Consider the following 23043-nt stretch of genomic DNA (forward strand, 5'->3'; position numbering starts at 1 on the left):
CGTTTATAAAGGGTTTTATCGTTTCTGTCTCGTCGCGCCGAGAAACAGAATAGTAAAGGGGCGTAACATTTCCATCACACACTTGAGGTATTTGGCCAATCACAATGCACCGGATAGCTGGCCAATCAGAGAACACTTGGGTTTCCATCAACGATGAGTTTAGTAAAAATCAAAGCGTTTCAGAAAGGCGGAGCAGAGAGGAGCAACAATAATATACAATATGTGAAAAATAAAGCTTTTTGAACAAAATAAAGCTCTTTTTAGCAACATCATTTGACCCTTTAACTAATGGAAAAGTCAAATCTACAGACCTTAACCACACAGCCCCATCAGATTGTGACGGATGTGCTTTGATTTGTTGTGCGTCCAGTGATGAATTATAATGACTGCGGCTGATAATGAAGAGTGTATTGATTGTGTGTGTGTTTGTGTTTAATCAGTGGATGAGTCAGAGACACTAGAGACAGCCGTCAGATGAACGTGTGTTTGATTCTAACACTCTTAATTGCTGTTACTGCAGGTCTAAATAAAAACAACAACACCCAAGCAGTCTGGAGACTAAAAAAGAACCGTCAGAACCACTTCACACACTCACTGTTGGACCCCACTGTTATATTATTACACTGTTATGATTATATGAACTAATCACTCAAACATTTATCACAATATCTCAGAAATATCTGCAGTGCTGCTTTTTAAGGAATCAAGGCTGCATTTACTTGATCAAAAATACAGAAAAAAAATGTTATATTGTGAAATAATATTACAGTTTAAAATAATGGTGTTCTATATTAAAGGTCCCATATTGTCAAAACCGAAATTTCCTGGCTTTTTTCATGATAACTAAGGTCTAGGGGCTATGTAACTACCATATGAGTTTCAAAACAGTCAATCCACAGTAAAATGCACACAGCCTGCATAAAGTAACTGTGCTTTTTCACGAGGCGCTGTGACTTCCGTAAAAATATGACGTCCGATCTACTCAGCCATTCTGGAAAATACACGGATAATGTGTCCCATGATTTGTTCCAGAAATTGTTTGATTTGGTTCATTCACAAAGTAATTTTCCAGAATCTGTGCGTGCTTAATACACAACCCATAAAGATCCCGTAAAGACATGTAATGCGACGCCTACGTTGCACTAAAGTGAAAGTGCAGAACGATAGTCAGTTTTCACATATTTTTTCGTTGTGAAGAGTCGCACGATAACGTGCATCATCTCTACAACACAGCCTTTATTGCATTGGTTCTGGCTTTTGTTCACACAGCGCTCGTTCCGGGACTGATCCCAGCAACGTTACTAGGTTCGGGATCGTTCCCGGAACTTTCGGGCAATTTTCCAGAATCAACGCACAGTGTGAAAGAGGCTTTACTAAAGCAATAGTTACATAGCTTACTGCAATCGTAGCTTACAAAAAACATTAATTACCATTCTGAAACATCCTGTGAGTATCACACATAGACTGATATCACAAGCCACAGCAGGGTACAGCATACATGACAGTAGTTACCTGTGGTTGGCCTGGCTGTGCGTCACTCAGAAAACAACAGGCCAATCAGAAGAGAGGCTCATGAATATTAATTAGATGGGCCAAAATCGACCTGTTCTTGACAGAGCTCCTAAAAGAGGAGCTGTAAAAATGTATTGAGATGGTTTTTGGCACAAATATATATTCTTAAGGACATCAACAGCTATTTTAAAATAGAATTCATTCCTGTGATGCAATGCTGAATTTTTATCAGCCATTACTTCAGTTTTCAGCATCACATGATTCTATAAAAATCATTATAGTATGCCGTTTAATTACTTTTATTCTCGGTGTTGGAAACAGTTGTGTTGCTTAATATTTTTTTGGAACCTGCGATCCTTTTTTCAGGATTCTTGATGAATAAAAGGTTATAAAGAACAGCATTTCTTCTTTTTTTTTTAAATCAATTTAACACATCCTTGCTGAATAAAAGTATGATTTCTTTATAAAAAAAAAAAAAAAAATTACTGACCCCAAACTATTAGATGGTAGTTTATATTGTTACAAAAGATTTCTATTTTAAAATAAACACTGTTCTTTTCAAGTTTTTATTTGTTTAAGGATCCTGAAAAATAAAAAAAAAATCACAGGTTCCAACAAAATATTAAGCAGCACATCTGTTTCCAACAGTAATAATAAATCAGTATATTAGATTGATTTCTGAAGGATCATGTGACACTGAAGACTGGAGTAATGATGCTTAAAATTCAGCTTTGATCACAGAATAAATTACATTTTAAAATATATTTACATAGAAAAAATTTAAACTGAAATAATAGTTCACAATATTACAGTTTTTCTGTATTTTTGCTAAAATAAATGCAGCTTTGATGAGCGTCTTTAAAACCGTTAAAAATCTTACTGATCCCAAACTTTTGAGCGGCAGAGTCACAGAGGTTTGAAACACACGAGGGAGAGTGAATGATGACAGAATGATGGTTTGTGGCTGAAACGTCTCTTCAAATGTCAGTTCAGATGTGATCATCACTATAAACCCAGAAAGCAGCAGCACCTGAACTGAACAAATGAGAGGATTTCAGTCAAGAACCTGATCAAAGAAGTGCTCTTCACGCGTCAGACACACAGATCACACGCGTGTGGACATGCCGTTTTCCCGTCGCGATGGAGGTGCAGCGCAGGTCCGTGACCTTTCCTGAAGCAGAGCGATCGATGGGTTCTGGTGAAGCGCTGGACGTCTGTCTGATCTGTGAGGAGCACCGGCCGCTGACATCAAAACACACGCCGTAATCAACCAGCAGGACCTAAGTGAGAGCAGGCCTTTCATCTGCACTAGCGGGATCGATGGAGATGCGGCGCTGTTGTTTTTGGGGATTTGATCGATGTGCTGGACATCCAGTGGCGGGTCAGTCGAGTCTCACGGTTCTTCATGATCACATCTGGACCTTCAGCAACATCAGCAGCTGAACTAAAACTACAACTATTAGAAATTCAGCAATTGAAATAAAGCTCAAATAAAATGCAAATATTAAATTAAAATTTTGAAAGAAAATTTAAAATGTCACTTTGGCTACTTGAAAAAAAATAAAAGCTGTACAGATATATTTTACAGATAATGTACTCACCCCTTGTCATCCAAGATGTTTATGCATTTTTTTCTTCAGTCATAAAGAAATTATGTTTTTTGAGAAAAACATTTCAGGATTTTTCTTCATATAGTGGACTTCTATGGTGTCCGTGAGTTTGAACTTACAAAATGCAGCTTAAATGCAGCTTCAAAGGACTCTAAACGATCCCAGCTGAGGAAGAAGGCTCTTATGTAGCGAAATTATTAGTTATTTTCTTAAATAAATTAATATTTATACACTTTTTAAAATTGATTTAGAAGTTAGAGGAGAAAATGTGATAAGAGTTTTTTGACATACCCTAACTGTCTTGAACCGGAATACACACAAAATGTTTGCACATTTGAGGTTATAAAGTGTATAAATGTTTCTTTCTTAAAGAAAATAGTCGATTGTTTCGCTAGATAAGACTCTTCTTCCTCGGCTGGGATCGTTTAGAGTCCTTTGAAGCTGCATTTAAACTGCATTTTGGAAGTTCAAACTCGGGGCACCATAGAAGTCCACTATATGAAGAACACTCCTGAAATGTTTTCCTCAAAAATCACAATTTCTTTACGACTGAAGAAAGAAAGACATGAACATCTTAGATGACAAGGGGTGAGTCAATAATCTGTGAATTTTTGTTCTGGAAGTGAACTTCTCCTTTAAGCTTTAGTAAAAAAATTTTTTATTTTTATATATATATATATATATATATCTGTATTCAATGGCATTTGAAAAAGTAATTAATGTAGACATAAATATGACTGATAATTTTAAATTTTAAAGTTGTCATGAAAAATAAAATTATATAATTTTTTTTATAAATACTCAAATACATTATAGTAATTTTTCTTTTGTTTTTATTAATGATCATAAGTAATATAATTATTTTCTAGCCTTATGTAACATGATTTCATTTGTGACGGACAGCAGCGGCGTGTCAGAGACATCAGGAGTGTCTGCTGCAGCTCAGATGATCATTAGAGATTCAGCCGGACGTCTGTTCAGATCACGTCCTAAATGTCACGATCCGTGTGGATGTGATGAATCCAGAGGCGAGTCTCATCACCGTTAGCGGCAGAATCAGGATTCATCTGAAACACGGTTTATCCTGCTCTCAGCAGCTCATCCTGCATTATTCCTTCATTGCTCTTTTTCTGCGTGTTTCCTTCTCTTTCCTACAGTCAGAGCGTCTCCTGAGCGTTTAACCGTCTTCTCTCTCATCCATCATTAGGGCCGCCCAATCGCATCTCTGTGTGTTATGTAACGTGTCACGTGTGTCAGTGCGGCACAGAAACACCTGTCAATCAAACACCCGGATCAGCTGACTTCCACTCGAACAACTGCTGAAACGATGCTCTTTCTGATCCCTGTCATCATGTAGCTGGTTCTGTGATGTACTGCTGAAAACACTCAGATTGTGCTGGTGTTCTCTGAGCTGCAGGTTGTTTGTATGAAACACTCCTGTCATTCACATCTGTTCCTGCATCGCTGCACGAGTCCTGCTTTAATTTACTGACTTCATTCACGACCGTCACAAACACATCAACACCTACACTTTCACCAGATTTAACTTAAAAACCTAAGTTCAGCAGCTGCCTTAAGTTTTCAAGTTAAATCATCTTAAAACTACAAGTCATTTTAACTTATTACAATAAAAATGAGTTGATATAACTCGTGAGTTTAAGGCCTGGTTTCACAGACAGGGCTTAGACTAAAGCCAGGATTAGGCCATGGTTCAATTAGGACATTTCAGTCATTTTTATAAACATGCTTAGAAAAAACATTACTGGGGTGCATCTTGAGACAAAACAAAGGGACTGATATATATATTAAGATCAGTTTGTGCACGTTTCTTTCAGCTGAAACAGCTCAGACTCACATTTTAGTCTAGGACTAGGCTTAAGCCTTGTCTGTGAACCCGGGGGTAAATGACTTAAGTTGATTTAACTTACAATCTTAAGGCAGCTGCTAAACTTAAGTTTTTAAGTTGAAACTGGTGAAAACTTTTTACAGTGTGATGATCGGTCAGAATGTACTTTTACTGCATTAATCGGATCAGAAGTGGCAGTAAAGACGGTTCTAATGTTACAGGAGACTTCTATTTCAAATAAAAGCTGTTCTTTTGAACTTTCTATTCATCTGTGAAACCTGAGAAAGATCCTGATTGGCGCTGAGGCCTGATCCAGATCGACCACCGTAAGCAGCTTTTAACAAGATCCACTCGCTCAAGACTGCCTAAATTACATTAACATTTTCTATTTAACTTTAATTTCATTAATAAGCATCCAAGTCATTACGGCTCTGTGGAAATGATCTCCGTGAGAGATTGTGATTTGAGTATATGAAAACAGAGACCTGTCAGGATGCATATCGTGATCTAGACAGAGGAAAATACTATTAGTAACTTTGATTACATGCAAGTTGAGATCTGTATTTGCAATGATCTATTCACTATTTTCTTGGTTAATTTCCACCGATAATGTACTCACCCCCTTGTTATCCAAGATGTTCATGTCTTTCTTTCTTCAGTCGTAAAGAAATTATGTTTTTTTGAGGAAAACCGGAATGTTCTCCATATAGTGGACTTCTATGGTGCCCCGAGTTTGAACTTCCAAAATGCGGTTTAAATGCAGCTTCAAAGGACTCTAAACAATCCCAGCCGAGGAAAAGGGGTCTTATGTAGCGAAACAATCAGTTATTTTCTTAAAGCAATACAAAAATACTTTTTAACCTCAAATGCTCATCTTGTCTAGCTCTGCGATGCACATTCGTACTCTGTGTATTCCGGTTCAAGACAGTTAGGGTATGTCGACAAACTCTCATCTCATTTTCTCCTCCAACTTCAGAATCGTCCTCCATCGCTGCAGAAGTACTGACCCAGTGTTTACAAAGTGAACAGAAAGAAAATCAAACACCCTTTACAAAAAAGGTAAAACAGCGATGTAGGACGATTTTGAAGTTGTAGGAGAAAATGAGATGAGAGTTTTTAGACATACCCTAACTGTCTTGAACCAGAATACACAGAGTACGAATGTGCATCGCAGAGATAAACAAGACCAGCATTTGAGGTTAAAAAGTGTATAATTTTGTATTGTTTTAAGAAAATAACTGATCGTTTCACTAGATAAGACTCTTCTTCCTCGGCTGTGATCGTTTAGAGTCCTTTGAAGCTGCATTTAAGCTGCATTTTGGAAGTTCAAACTCGGGGTACCATAGAAGTCCACTATATGGAGAACATTCCTGAAATAATATCCTCAAAAACATATTTTTTTACGACTGAAGAAAGAAGGACGTGAACATCTTCAATGACAAGGAGGTGAGTACATTATCTGTATAATTATGTTTCCTACTGCAGAGCTGAATGCTTTAAGACTAGTTTAAAATGAATTACTACATGTATGCTATAATCGTAGTCTCCTCTGTGGTTTATGTTTTCTATTTAAAACATTTGACTTTGTACATCTATTTAATGTATTGTTAATATTAGTGTTGTTCGAACTGTTTTCTACACTGCAACCTTGTTCTGCTCAGCTGGTCGTAATAAACCACACTAAAATAGCAAAGCTTTTTTTTATCATTCAGGTGGTTTAGAATAATTAATGTTTTTTTCTTTATGTTCTTTATGCATTGCCTGTTTGTTTAACCGATCAAAGCTTTTATTAAACAAAGACACTTTAATAATAAAGTGCACTCATTTTTTCCCTTTCAGATCACTCTATTTACTGATGTAGAAATAAAGTGGTTGTGTTTTGTTTGCAAATAGAGAGTGAAATTATAGTATTGACATTGCTATAAATAAACACACTTATTCAGTTCAGTACGGTTATTAACATTCTGTCAAAATCAGAAATAAAACTAATATGATTCAGTTTTGAATATCTATGACCTTTTGAATATTTATGTTTATGTTGGAAACATCAAAAGTTTTTCTCCTTAATATTTTTTTTGGAACCTGTGATACTTTCTTCAGGATTCTTTGATGAATAAAACATTAAAAAGAACAGCATTTATTTAAAATAGTAAAAGTTTGGGGTCATTTTTTTTTTTTTTTGTCTTTGTTTGAAAGAAATTAATACTTTTATTCAGCAAGGATGTGTTAAATTGATAAAAAGTGATAGTAAATGCTTTTTATTGTTAATGCTGTTCTTTTTGACATTTTATTCATCAAAGAATCCTGAAGAAAGTATCACAGGTTCCAAAAAAACTGTTTTCAACATTGATAATAAATCAATATATTAGAATGATTTCTGAAGGATCATGTGACACTGAAGACTGCAGTATTGATGCTGAAAATTCAGCTTTTCATCACAGGAATAAATTACATTTTATAGTTAATTAAAATGGAAAACCACTATTTTAAATTGCAATAATATTTCACAATATTACTGTTTTTTCTGTATTTTTTAACAAATAAACGCAGCCTTGGTGAGCAGAAAAGAGTAGATAGCTAAAAATAAAACCTTTTTGTTGAAAAAATAAAATAAGTTAACGGAGATCAAATATAAACAACTATTTAATCTAGTTGCCAAGGAAAATGTAATATAAATGTAGAACTTGATGCATAAAAATATCTAAAAGCACAACTGAAATGAAAATGTGTCAAATCTAACCACACACACACACACACAACATATATATTTCAGTTTTGAATATCAGTTATTGGTCGCATAAACATGCAAATAATAAGTAAAAATACAAAAATAAGTATCAGTCGGAATGTCTAGAAATGATGCTGAAAATGCGACTTCAATCTCAGCAATAAATCACATTTGAACAGATATTCACAAAGAAAACAGCTGTTTTCTACAAGTTTTTTCTAGAGTTTTTTCAGTATTTTTGATCAAATAAATGCAGCCGGTGAACAGATGAGACTTCTTTCAGAAACATTAATAAATCTCACTGAACGCAAAGCTACTGCAATCTTCTGAACTATAGAATACAGTAAACCTACATGATCTTCAGTGCAAAAGAGTCTGTAGATTCAGATTTGAGCTATCATGACCTACTTTACATCCCTAAAAACACACACAGCAGCTTCAGGAGCAGAACCCCTGAAAGAAACGGCGACAGCCTCCATCAAAGAGCCAGTGTGTGAGAGAGAAAGAGTGGGGCAGATCTGCTCTTAGGCCAGACATCTTGTCACAAAGGAAACATGGGAAGCCATTTTGTGAGTGGAGCTCAAAGGCCGAACATACAAACATCAGAGCAGACGGCAGAGGATTCGACAGCACAACTGAACAAACACACAAACCCAAACCACTGTGACGCACATCAAACAGAATTAGCCACGCAGACCATCCGGAACTCACTAAACATCAGCTAACCTCAGCTCACTCACAGAACACTTCTCCTCCTTTAGTCCATCTGTTTGAGCTTCTCTTCATCATGTTTATGTGTGCAGTTCAATCTGTTCATCATATAGTGATCTGGCTCTTGAGAAGGGCTTTCTGCTTAAGCTTAAATGTCAGTTGGATTGAAATCAGGTTAATATACACTGCGGCTCAAAAGTGTAGGATCAGTAAGATTTTTTTTCTGTTAGTTTATTTGTTTGATAACACCGGAAAAAATGTAATATCATGAGGTAATATTGCAATTTAAAATAATGGTTTTCTATTTTAATATATTTTAAAATGTAATTTATTTCTGTGATGCGCAGCTGAATTTTCAGCATCATTACTGCAGTCTTCAGTGTCACATGATTCTTCAGAAATCATTCTAATATACTGATTTATTATTAATGTTGGAAACATTAAACGTTTAGCCTTAATATTTTTTTGCAATGTGTGATATATTTTTCAGGATTCTTTGATGAATAAAACATTAAAAAGAATAGCATTTATTTAAAATAGAAATCTTTTGTAACAATATACACTACTGTTCAAAGTTTGGGGTCAGTAGTTTTTTTTTTTTTTTGAAAGAAATGAATGCTAATAGAAATGAATTATATTCAGCAAGGATGTGTTAAATTAATAAAAATTGATAGTTAATACTTTTTATATTGTTAATAAATGCTGTTCTTTTTGACATTTTATTCATCAAAGAATCCTGAAAAAGGTATCACAGGTTCCAAAAAAACTGTTTCCAACACTGATAATAAATCAATATATTAGAATGATTCCTGAAGGATCATGTGACACTGAAGACTGCAGTAATGATGCTGGAAATTCAGCTTTGCATCACAGAATTAAATTCTATTTTAAAGTATATTAAAATACAAAACCACTATTTTAAATTGCAATAATATTTCATAATAGTATAGTTTTTTCTGTTTTTTTTTTTTTTTTTATCAAATAAACGCAGCCTTGGTGAGCAGAAAAGACTTCTTTAAAAAACATAAAAAATCTTGGTGATCCCAAACTTTTGAGCAGTTAGCTAAAAATAAAACCTTTTTGTTACAAAAATAAAATAAGTTAAGGGAGATCAAATATAAAAAAAAAACTATTTAATCTAGTTGCCAAGGAAAATTAAATATAAATGTAAAACTTAACAAAAATATCTAAAAGTAAAATTGAAATGAAAATGTGTCAAATCTAACTATACACACAAACACAAATTCCATTAAAAAGGACACGCAGTGTCTGAACTGTTCGTTATGAGAAGTTGTTAATACTTAAATAAATGCATGCAAAATGAAAAAGCAACTATTAACTGGTGTCCAGTGATCTAATGTAAGTTTTCAAACTGATGATGATGATAATGATGATGAAAACTGATAAACACACAGCCATGTCTGTTCCTGGATCAACATCTTCAGTTACTGTTGAAGAAACACACTCCTAACCCAGAGCCCAACCATAAATCACAGTCGAAATCAGAGGCACATCAAATCAGACTGATCAAGCCTCACTCCAAACCTGCCCCAGAGTCTGAGCGGCTGATGAGACGGTCCTGCTCCTGCAAACATGTTGATGCAGGAACGTGTCCTACTGGAGTAAACCAGGCTCATCACGTTCAGTCCACAGCAGTGGACGCTTCTTCATGCTCCACATCACGGATTCATTCTCCTCACTCACTGACTGACTGCTGCGTCACCTGCGACTGGAACGAGACGCGCCATCACGCGCAAACACATGGAAAGTGAGCAGAAATCTGATGAGGAACGGTTGTTTCTGTCACGTCTGACTCATGATGAGATGCTCACCGATGTTGTGATGTGTTTAGGGTGCGTTGCACATCCACATCTGCTTCCAGCTTTATTTGAAATCAAACTCTGTAATGAGTGCAATTTATTCATCTAATTAAAAGACACAAACAGCCTCGCTCACAGCAACCGCTCCAATTAAACATCCATTACACCTGGTGTGATCTGCAGATGCTCTTCATCAGACTGAGGGCACATCAACAATCACCTGACGGTTGCTATGGATACCACATTACTGACACCACAACAACACAACACTGATGTCAACACCATCACATTACCATCATATTACCTTACTGACTAGAGATGTAACAATATTATCAGTATCGGAATATCACAATATCAAAACTGTCTCAATATTATCAACGTCACATGACGATTTAAAACGATAGGTCTTCCGGGCTATCAAATCATCACCATACTGACACAACATCGCATTTCTGCAATTATATTTATATTATATCAAATTACTGATATCATATCATCACCTCCTGACACAAAAATCACATTTCTACCATTATATCTACATATCATATTACTGATATGAAATTATCACCTTATTGACACAAAATCACATTTCTGCCATTACATCTACATGATATCACATTACTGATATCAAATCACCTTACTGACACAACATCACATTTCTGACATTATACCTACATGATATCACAATACTGATATCAAATCACCTTACTGACACAAAATCACATTTCTGACATTATACCTACATGATATCACAATACTGATATCAAATCACCTTACTGACACAAAATCACATTTCTAAAATTATACCTACATGATATCACAATACTGATATCAAATCACCTTACTGACACAAAATCACATTTCTGACATTATACCTACATGATATCACAATACTGATATCAAATCACCTTACTGACACAAAATCACATTTCTGACATTATACCTACATGATATCACAATACTGATATCAAATCACCTTACTGACACAAAATCACATTTCTAAAATTATATCTACATGATATCACAATACTGATATCAAATCACCTTACTGACACAAAATCACATTTCTAAAATTATACCTAGATGATATCACAATACTGATATCAAATCACCTTACTGACACAAAATCACATTTCTGACATTATACCTACATGATATCACAATACTGATATCAAATCACCTTACTGACACAAAATCACATTTCTGACATTATACCTACATGATATCACAATACTGATATCAAATCACCTTACTGACACAAAATCACATTTCTAAAATTATATCTACATGATATCACAATACTGATATCAAATCACCTTACTGACACAAAATCACATTTCTAAAATTATACCTAGATGATATCACAATACTGATATCAAATCACCTTACTGACACAAAATCACATTTCTAAAATTATACCTACATGATATCACAATACTGATATCAAATCAACTTACTGACACAAAATCACATTTCTGACATTATACCTACATGATATCACAATACTGATATCAAATCACCTTACTGACACAAAATCACATTTCTAAAATTATACCTAGATGATATCACAATACTGATATCAAATCACCTTACTGACACAAAATCACATTTCTAAAATTATACCTACATGATATCACAATACTGATATCAAATCACCTTACTGACACAAAATCACATTTCTGACATTATACCTACATGATATCACAATACTGATATCAAATCACCTTACTGACACAAAATCACATTTCTAAAATTATATCTACATGATATCACAATACTGATATCAAATCACCTTACTGACACAAAATCACATTTCTAAAATTATACCTACATGATATCACAATACTGATATCAAATCAACTTACTGACACAAAATCACATTTCTGACATTATACCTACATGATATCACAATACTGATATCAAATCACCTTACTGACACAAAATCACATTTCTAAAATTATACCTACATGATATCACAATACTGATATCAAATCACCTTACTGACACAAAATCACATTTCTAAAATTATACCTAAATGATATCACAATACTGATATCAAATCACCTTACTGACACAACATCACATTTCTAAAATTATACCTAAATGATATCACAATACTGATATCAAATCACCTTACTGACACAAAATCACATTTCTGACATTATACCTACATGATATCACAATACTGATATCAAATCACCTTACTGACACAAAATCACATTTCTGACATTATACCTAAATGATATCACAATACTGATATCAAATCACCTTACTGACACAAAATCACATTTCTGACATTATACCTACATGATATCACAATACTGATATCAAATCACCTTACTGACACAAAATCACATTTCTGACATTATACCTACATGATATCACAATACTGATATCAAATCACCTTACTGACACAAAATCACATTTCTGACATTATACCTACATGATATCACAATACTGATATCAAATCACCTTACTGACACAAAATCACATTTCTGACATTATACCTACATGATATCACAATACTGATATCAAATCATCACCTTACTGACACAAAATCACATTTCTGACATTATACCTAAATGATATCACAATACTGATATCAAATCATCTTACTGACACAACATCACATTTCTGACATTATACCTAAATGATATCACAATACTGATATCAAATCACCTTACTGACACAAAATCACATTTCTGACATTATACCTACATGATATCACAATACTGATATCAAATCACCTTACTGACACAACATCACATTTCTGACATTATACCTAAATGATATCACAATACTGATATCAAATCACCTTACTGACACAAAATCACATTTCTGACATTATACCTACATGATATCACAATACTGATATCAAATCACCTTACTGACACAAAATCACATTTCTAAAATTATACCTAAATGATATCACAATACTGATATCAAATCACCTTACTGACACAACATCACATTTCTGACATTATACCTAAATGATATCACAATACTGATATCAAATCACCTTACTGACACAAAATCACATTTCTGACATTATACCTACATGATATCACAATACTGATATCAAATCACCTTACTGACACAAAATCACATTTCTGACATTATACCTAAATGATATCACAATACTGATATCAAATCACCTTACTGACACAAAATCACATTTCTGACATTATACCTACATGATATCACAATACTGATATCAAATCACCTTACTGACACAAAATCACATTTCTGACATTATACCTAAATGATATCACAATACTGATATCAAATCACCTTACTGACACAAAATCACATTTCTGACATTATACCTACATGATATCACAATACTGATATCAAATCACCTTACTGACACAAAATCACATTTCTGACATTATACCTACATGATATCACAATACTGATATCAAATCATCTTACTGACACAACATCACATTTCTGACATTATACCTAAATGATATCACAATACTGATATCAAATCACCTTACTGACACAAAATCACATTTCTGACATTATACCTACATGATATCACAATACTGATATCAAATCACCTTACTGACACAACATCACATTTCTGACATTATACCTACATGATATCACAATACTGATATCAAATCACCTTACTGACACAAAATCACATTTCTAAAATTATACCTACATGATATCACAATACTGATATCAAATCACCTTACTGACACAAAATCACATTTCTAAAATTATACCTACATGATATCACAATACTGATATCAAATCACCTTACTGACACAAAATCACATTTCTAAAATTATACCTACATGATATCACAATACTGATATCAAATCACCTTACTGACACAAAATCACATTTCTAAAATTATACCTACATGATATCACAATACTGATATCAAATCACCTTACTGACACAAAATCACATTTCTGACATTATACCTACATGATATCACAATACTGATATCAAATCACCTTACTGACACAACATCACATTTCTGACATTATACCTAAATGATATCACAATACTGATATCAAATCACCTTACTGACACAAAATCACATTTCTGACATTATACCTACATGATATCACAATACTGATATCAAATCACCTTACTGACACAAAATCACATTTCTGACATTATACCTACATGATATCACAATACTGATATCAAATCACCTTACTGACACAAAATCACATTTCTGACATTATACCTACATGATATCACAATACTGATATCAAATCACCTTACTGACACAAAATCACATTTCTAAAATTATACCTACATGATATCACAATACTGATATCAAATCACCTTACTGACACAAAATCACATTTCTAAAATTATACCTACATGATATCACAATACTGATATCAAATCACCTTACTGACACAAAATCACATTTCTGACATTATACCTACATGATATCACAATACTGATATCAAATCACCTTACTGACACAAAATCACATTTCTGACATTATACCTACATGATATCACAATACTGATATCAAATCACCTTACTGACACAAAATCACATTTCTAAAATTATATCTACATGATATCACAATACTGATATCAAATCACCTTACTGACACAAAATCACATTTCTAAAATTATACCTACATGATATCACAATACTGATATCAAATCACCTTACTGACACAAAATCACATTTCTGACATTATACCTACATGATATCACAATACTGATATCAAATCACCTTACTGACACAAAATCACATTTCTGACATTATACCTACATGATATCACAATACTGATATCAAATCACCTTACTGACACAAAATCACATTTCTGACATTATACCTACATGATATCACAATACTGATATCAAATCACCTTACTGACACAAAATCACATTTCTGACATTATACCTACATGATATCACAATACTGATATCAAATCACCTTACTGACACAAAATCACATTTCTGACATTATATCTACATGATATCACAATACTGATATCAAATCACCTTACTGACACAAAATCACATTTCTGACATTATACCTACATGATATCACAATACTGATATCAAATCACCTTACTGACACAAAATCACATTTCTAAAATTATATCTACATGATATCACAATACTGATATCAAATCACCTTACTGACACAAAATCACATTTCTAAAATTATACCTACATGATATCACAATACTGATATCAAATCACCTTACTGACACAAAATCACATTTCTAAAATTACACCTACATGATATCACAATACTGATATCAAATCACCTTACTGACACAAAATCACATTTCTGACATTATACCTACATGATATCACAATACTGATATCAAATCACCTTACTGACACAAAATCACATTTCTAAAATTATATCTACATGATATCACAATACTGATATCAAATCACCTTACTGACACAAAATCACATTTCTAAAATTATACCTACATGATATCACAATACTGATATCAAATCAACTTACTGACACAAAATCACATTTCTGACATTATACCTACATGATATCACAATACTGATATCAAATCACCTTACTGACACAAAATCACATTTCTGACATTATACCTACATGATATCACAATACTGATATCAAATCATCACCTTACTGACAGAACATCACATTTCTAAAATTATACCTACATGATATCACAATACTGATATCAAATCATCACCTTACTGACAGAACATCACATTTCTAAAATTATACCTACATGATATCACAATACTGATATCAAATCACCTTACTGACACAAAATCACATTTCTGACATTATACCTACATGATATCACAATACTGATATCAAATCACCCTACTGACACAACATCACATTTCTGACATTATACCTACAGATCTGGCCATTAAAAATGCGTCTTTTTTCACGCGGCAGCCTGCAATTCAGCACGCGTCGCCACGCGGCGGCCTGCAGGGGCTTTTTTAGGTTTTTTTAAAACGTTGTTGCGCTTCATATAATATCCACCAGGTGGCGCAAGGAACAACATTCTGTGGCCAAGCCCTGCACAAAGAGGGCTATTTGGACAGTATTTATGTCTGTTGTTTCAATATCTGGCGCCATAATCGGTAATTCATTCTGTATGTAACGGCAAAGTATTTATAATTTCGTTTCCTTTTTATTAAGTTAATTTAGAAAAAAAAATTGGAGCATTTTTGTTCGTTAAACGTAAGCTTTTTGTTTCTTAAAGACCAAGCGGCAGACAGTGAGTTGACCTACTCTTTCAATTTGCCTTCTCAAATCACGAATTGGCTAAACTAAAATCCATAGATGTAAAATAAAAGAAATAAATAATAATAGATATAAATATGCGCTATTAGGTGCATATCCAATCGTTTGTGCGGAGAGAGCAAAACACATTTTTAGGACATGAAGGCTCAAGCTCGATCAGTTACATTTTTTTTTCAGTGGAAAATATTTAACCGTTATTTTTTTGTCAGACATGATAAATAAATATGTAGAAAGACTTAAATTACTACTTAACGAAAAAAACAAATAGAAAACAAAAACTGTTTTTATTATGTAGCTAGTCCATAGAGATGCATTTCTCTCTAAAGGCGCGCGTCCAACGAGGATATGAGGACTGTTAACTGCATCATCACTGACTCAGAAAACAGTAGTTTCTAAATAAATAATTAAAATATCTCCTTACTATTAGACAGTCATGGTATTTACTTTTGCCAGTGTTTTGTGGTAAGCTTTAAACAAGGAACCCTTCCAAGCTGTGCTGAACGTGCGCTCAATGCTGCTAACAGGACCGTCATGGTAGCCTGGTCTCGTGGTTCCTCCAGCGCTGCAATTTTTTTTTAAATCACCACTGAATGTCTAAAATATAATTTTAGCCCGCATTTGATCTTTGACGGACTAAAATGCAGGGCTGTAATACGTCTTAAAAGTGGAACATGGAAATATAATGGATGTACTGCGAAAAAAGTTTTATACTCGACATTGTTTCCAAATGGTTAAATGTGAGATTCTGGAAATGAGAATTAAATTTAGCGTGTCGGGTCGGGAAGAAAATTATTCTAAGTGGGTATATATAGGCTATATATTCTAAGGGTATATATATAGTTAGTATCATAGGCGGAGCGTGTGTAAGGCTGGGGAAGGCTTGACCTGGGGCCAAAAAATGCCACTAAATTGGACATATTCCCCTGCCCAAACAAAATCAATATATTACGTCTGTTGACAATAAAATGAAAATGAATAGAAAATGTAAATTGCGGCATTACATTAAGATCAGATAATCTGCACCGTAATTCTTTTTAGGCGTTTTTACAGTGTTATAACGAACCACACACGATTCTGTTGGGTTAGGAATGCAATGTCTATCAGAAGCGTTCAAATGAGTCTTGTCAGTTTTGTTGAGTGCGCGCAACTCTTGATTTTTAAAAAAACCATAAACAACAAAGCTCAGACGCACCTAAAATGTAGCTATAAGTAAGAGATTCGTTACACAGGGAATACAACGAAATCATGGTTTACATTTAAGATACAAGTTCATTTAAGATATAAGATAACATGTATATTGAAAAGTTCTTTAAAAGCATCTGGATGCAAAAATAGTATTTTTTAAAGGTGTTTTTAAAGCATTTGCTTTATGGATTAAAATACTAATAGGCTAATAAATAATTTGCATATCGGACAAAATTGCGTTGCAGCAAATCCTCTAAATTTTAAGATATATAGAACAGAGAAACATAAAATCTGAAAATATAAGCAGCTACAATTATTAAAGTTTTACATATACTCTATGCCAGTATAATTTGTAATTATAATTATTTTATAGTATATTCTATAACATTATAATTTTAATAGAATTATAAAATAAATATAATCAGCCCTGTTTTAGGCTTTTCCTTACTTTTATATTTTAGACATTCATCAATAATGGAGATAAATAGAAAAATTTCTCGCCATTTCTAAATTGGACGTGCCTTTATATAGAAATATCTTTAAATCTTTAGGCCTACAGATTACATAATGAACGTTTCTATTTTCGATTTGAATTATTTCGTTTTAAAGTGGTAATTTAAAGCTTTTGTTCATTGTGAAGCGATGTTCAAGAACAGACGGCAGAAAGCGCATCTTCTGTTTTCCTTTATTTTATAAACGCATGAGTTGTTTATAGGCTATTGTGAGTGCACTAAAATAAAAATGGACCCGTTACAGGTCAGAATGATGTATTACTCCTATACCTTTATAAGCAAAAATGAAGAAATTATTTATTTATTTTCACACAAAAAAAGTGATTGCACTGGTGCCTCCATTTTTTTCACAACCTTTCAAACATCTAACCTCACAATTGTTAATGAGGGTCGTTCGTGTCACTTTTAAACTTGCCATTTCACCTTTCACCTTCCCCCCAACCTATGAATAAAGGTGAGAAGAGCTGGCTTGGCTCCGGGGGGGGGGTGAAGTGCTAGGGGTGTCTCATTTCTCGTTAGGTTGGAAGGGTAGGGGGAAGGGGAAGGGCCAGATAGGCCTCCAAACAAAGAATTTTCGGGACCTCATTTCAAACGAAGGGCTAAGAGAAATTTCCATTTTCCAACATGCCTGCTCACTCGAGCAAGCAGACTTATAAATATAGGTAATTTTTGCCATTAATAAGGATATTTATGACAATTTTTCATTATATGTATATTACCTTTAATCTTGTGTTTGTGTTTATGGTGTTGTTCTGTAAATAAACGTTTGCAAAAAATCGCTAAAGTTTGCTAGCAGATAGCACTGTTTGCACTGATTGATATTACAAAATATATTTTTATGTCATATACACTTGACTGCAAGTTAGAAACATGGAAGGCCATGTGGCGAGGGAATTTCCCACACCCCAGTCATTTAAATCAGTACATAATAATGAAAAAAAAAAAAAATACCTTACAATTAAAAAGAAGCAGATTTTTACCATCTGAAATTTCTTAAACCAGTGAACCCCTGTAAACATTTCAGTCCAAGGATCCAGTAAACCAATGCGCTCAAATTGAAAGTTCAAAAGGAAATTCAATGGAGTAGAATTTAACAGTTTCTCAGAGTTAGATTTTAACACTTTCTGGAGTTAAAATATTAATCATTTGGAGAGTAATTTTAACTCTAAAATTTAGTTAATTATAATTTAAACTCTTTAACCAGTGTTAAAAACACTTCTTAGGGTAAACACAATATGTTTTATGTGGAAATGACTACACTGAAAGCCATACTCTCAACTAGCTGCTTTTATTTCAGGAAATACATAGATTGGATTTTGAAATTCCATGCATGTAAACACTTTGAAATTAACTGCTGTCATAAAATACTGTAAAATCTAACAGCAAAACATTTACATTTAATACATGTCTGCAGTGCCAACAAGAAATGTTTAGTAAAATTGTATACAGCATAGTCAAAAACACATCATTGCATTATATAAAATCAAACCTGAATAATTATAAAATAGTGCAGTAGTATTGTGTAACCAGAGGTAGATATACATCAGATGAAGTAACAAGAAACAACTCCACAGTGATACCAGGATACATTCCATGAATTAGTTTGAGGCGCCTGAATAAAAACAAAACTGAAAGCTGAAGGATGGAGCACAGAGGACAGAACTTAACATTTTGCTTAAATAAGAATACTGCTTGTTCAACTGCCTTGCTCTCAGTTCTTTGACTTCAGTTCTACCTATATCATTATTATATACATTTGTCTTTAAAAAAAAATATGTACAGGCTGGACAGAGCATCATGATACTTTACTTTACTTGAACAGCTCTTCAACAATACCCAAGGTTTCACATGACTGACAAGGCGAAACTTCTCAGTCCAAGACGATGTAAAAGGTGGAAACCTGTGCTTTTGATGTCCCTGAGGAAAGATGATATGGCTGAGGGTTTTCTTTAGTGGCCAGATGATGGTCATCAATACTTTGGCATGACCGAAACACAAGATAAACATCCCTTTATAAACAATAGGCATTAAAGGAAGAGTCCACTTCCAGAACAAAAAAATACAGATAATTTACTCACCCGCTTGTCATCCAAGAGGTTCATGTCTTTCTTTTCTTTCTTCAGTCACAAAGAAATTGTTTTTTTTTTTTAAGAAAAGATAATCGTTCAGACAAATGTAAAAATATATATTTTTTTCAATAACATTTTGAAGTATTATTTAATACTTACCAGTCCTTTGACATCCAAAAAGCAAGAAAACATGTAGTACATCAGCTGAGCCCTGGTCATCTTTTTTCAGTGTTGTTTTATCTCAAAAACTTCTGCTGGACTACACAATAACATCAACAACATGTTATTTACAAAATAAATCATAAAATTACAGTCACTTACTCTTTATTAACTGATTACTAAACACATAACTCACCTGAATTGAGAAAATCTGAGAAACAAATTTCGTCCAGTTTTACTACTACTTCCCTCCATCCAGCACTTCTGTCAACATCCTGACAATGAAGAGAAAACATGTAATTTAAAACAACCTGTTAGTGTGATTGAAAATGCAAAATGTTTAATATGAAAGCCACGAACTCTCATAGGTCACGAGTCACTACTAAAACATTTGTAACGTTAGCCGTTACGACTCAAAACATTGCAGGCATTACTTTACACGTTCATGGCTAAACTATGATCGTTTTTAGCCAGGGTAAAGTTAGACTTAGACACTTCAGTTTACTGACATTGCTAGATATTACCTCGTCTCGTCGGCATGACATTATGGAAGCTTAACAGAATGTTTCTTGAGCGAGTCGCAACTTAAATTTGACAGCAAAACACTCGTTTACAAAAAAATAAGGTGAACAGAAAGACGTAAGCTAATATTAGCTTGTTCACATCGAAAAAAAGTCCGCTCAAAACAGCCATGTTTTGCATCGGAGATTCATTCAACACAAAGTTCGCCGCGGTTATTGGCGTCAGTACACTAACGTAACAGCTATAATCAGCTGTCTGTCAGAAGATAAAGAACATTTTGGAGTTAGTTTTTTACCTACCTCATGACGAAGTAGACAACTTCATCAGTCGATCGTGTGGCAGAACCAGGCTCGTGTCATGGCGCGCTCCTGATGTAACGTTATTGTTAAAACGTGCCCCTGAACACCAATGAATGAACTCCGAAATACAACACAGCCAGGGAGTATCCCGTAACACAAACTGTTGTGAAAGTTAAAGAATAAACTCCAAAAATTTAACTCTTTCACACTTTTTTGCCTAACTCCTGATTTTCGAACTCCAGCAATTTGCTGTACACAAATGAAGCATTTACCCACTTCTCAAGGCACCACTACACCACAGATTTGCAATTTGCCGTGCATGTGATAACGCATTGTTTGTTTTGCTTACGGCCATATGTGTACATGTGAATGAACAGTGCGTACACCGTACATTTGTACTTTTTGCAACGCTACAACATTTTTTTCAACATCTTGAAATGTGTGATAAACATCGGCGCATGTCCTCTGATGTAACATTAAGAACTAGCGACAACGTATGATGACGTATAACAGTGTTGTAGTGGTTTCCCATTCCTTAGCTAAGCTAAGCTACAGCAGCAACACGGCAAAAGTAGTTTACTACATCTAAGCTATTTTTCAAAATGTAATTTTTCTACATGGTATGAACCATCATCTTACCAAATCAATGCTTTCTCAGTGGTCAATAAAATTGTCAGTCATACAGGCATAAAAGTTCAGTTTAACGTTACTTGTTTATTCAACAACGCTTCCAAACCAATTTGGCAACAAAAATCAGCATCATTTACAGGGCTGGATTTATCTCATATTGTGACATAGGCAAACAAAATTTTGGAGGGTTGAATTCTTTCTTTTAAAAAATGTTTTGAAAAAAAAAAGGCACTTGTTTCTGAATATTAAACGAATAAAACAGGGGAAACACAACAATACTGAATAACTGAATAAACTAGCCATACAAAGATTGATTTCAAAGATTTCATGAGAGCCTGATTTTTTTAATTCTCAAAATTTATAGAACAGAACATGGAAGTTTGAAGTATCAAGAATATTATATCCGCTCCTCGAGTACAATACCTTTTTGGACGCCTTGAGAGAGAAATTTATCTTTACGGATTACATAAACGAGTTTTTGTTTTCAATTTGTTTTATTTCGTTAAGTAATAATTTAAAGCTTCCTATAGATATGATTATCATCTCTGTAGAAATTAATACAATATTAAATAATTATATAGGCGATGCTGTATATGCTAATGATGTCTGTGCGCAATGTAGACAGCATTCACAAGTTTATCATGAATAAACATTACATAAAGTACTTAAAATTTAATAGCCTCACAAGAAACATTTTATGCATCCCAGAGTCTTGTCCATTAACTGACCTTCTTTTTTTCCATAATATTTGTATTATTCGTTTATATTCGTTATTTTCACCTTTATTTTGATCTCTTTACAAAACATTCTGAATGTTTTTTATTTATTGTGAATCGCTTAATCTAAATAACTTTATGTATATATGCTATTTGCCATTTTGCAAACATTGTAAACGACAATTATGCCAATAAAGTTTTGACTTTTTGATTGTATTTATGCCCGTGTGTGACCATAAACGATTTACAAATGGAACTAATGATTCACTCGTCAATGAAACACTATAGGTTATCTATTAATTAGACGAATATTATATATATATATATATATATATATATATATATATATATATATATATATATATATATATATATATATATATATATATATATATATATATATATATATATATATATATATATATATATATATATATATATATATATATATATATATATATATATATATATATTATAT

The 23043-nt window shown here is 33.4% G+C and overlaps 1 protein-coding gene and 1 long non-coding RNA gene across 9 annotated transcripts in view; both read right to left on the minus strand.

Annotated features, from left to right (window-relative positions):
• Positions 1-23043, minus strand: part of nrxn2b (neurexin 2b) — a 537859-nt gene that overhangs the window by 63117 nt on the left and 451699 nt on the right. The gene's annotated exons all lie outside the window — the stretch shown is intronic.
• Positions 19756-20796, minus strand: LOC141331477 (uncharacterized). Its single transcript, XR_012355262.1, has 4 exons — positions 20595-20796; positions 20399-20498; positions 20249-20287; positions 19756-20146 (listed from the first exon to the last, which is right to left on the minus strand). It is a non-coding gene; the product is annotated as an uncharacterized lncRNA (long non-coding RNA).

Source organism: Garra rufa, chromosome 3 (assembly GCF_049309525.1).
Source record: "Garra rufa chromosome 3, GarRuf1.0, whole genome shotgun sequence".
In the NCBI taxonomy this organism is placed as follows: domain Eukaryota; kingdom Metazoa; phylum Chordata; class Actinopteri; order Cypriniformes; family Cyprinidae; genus Garra; species Garra rufa.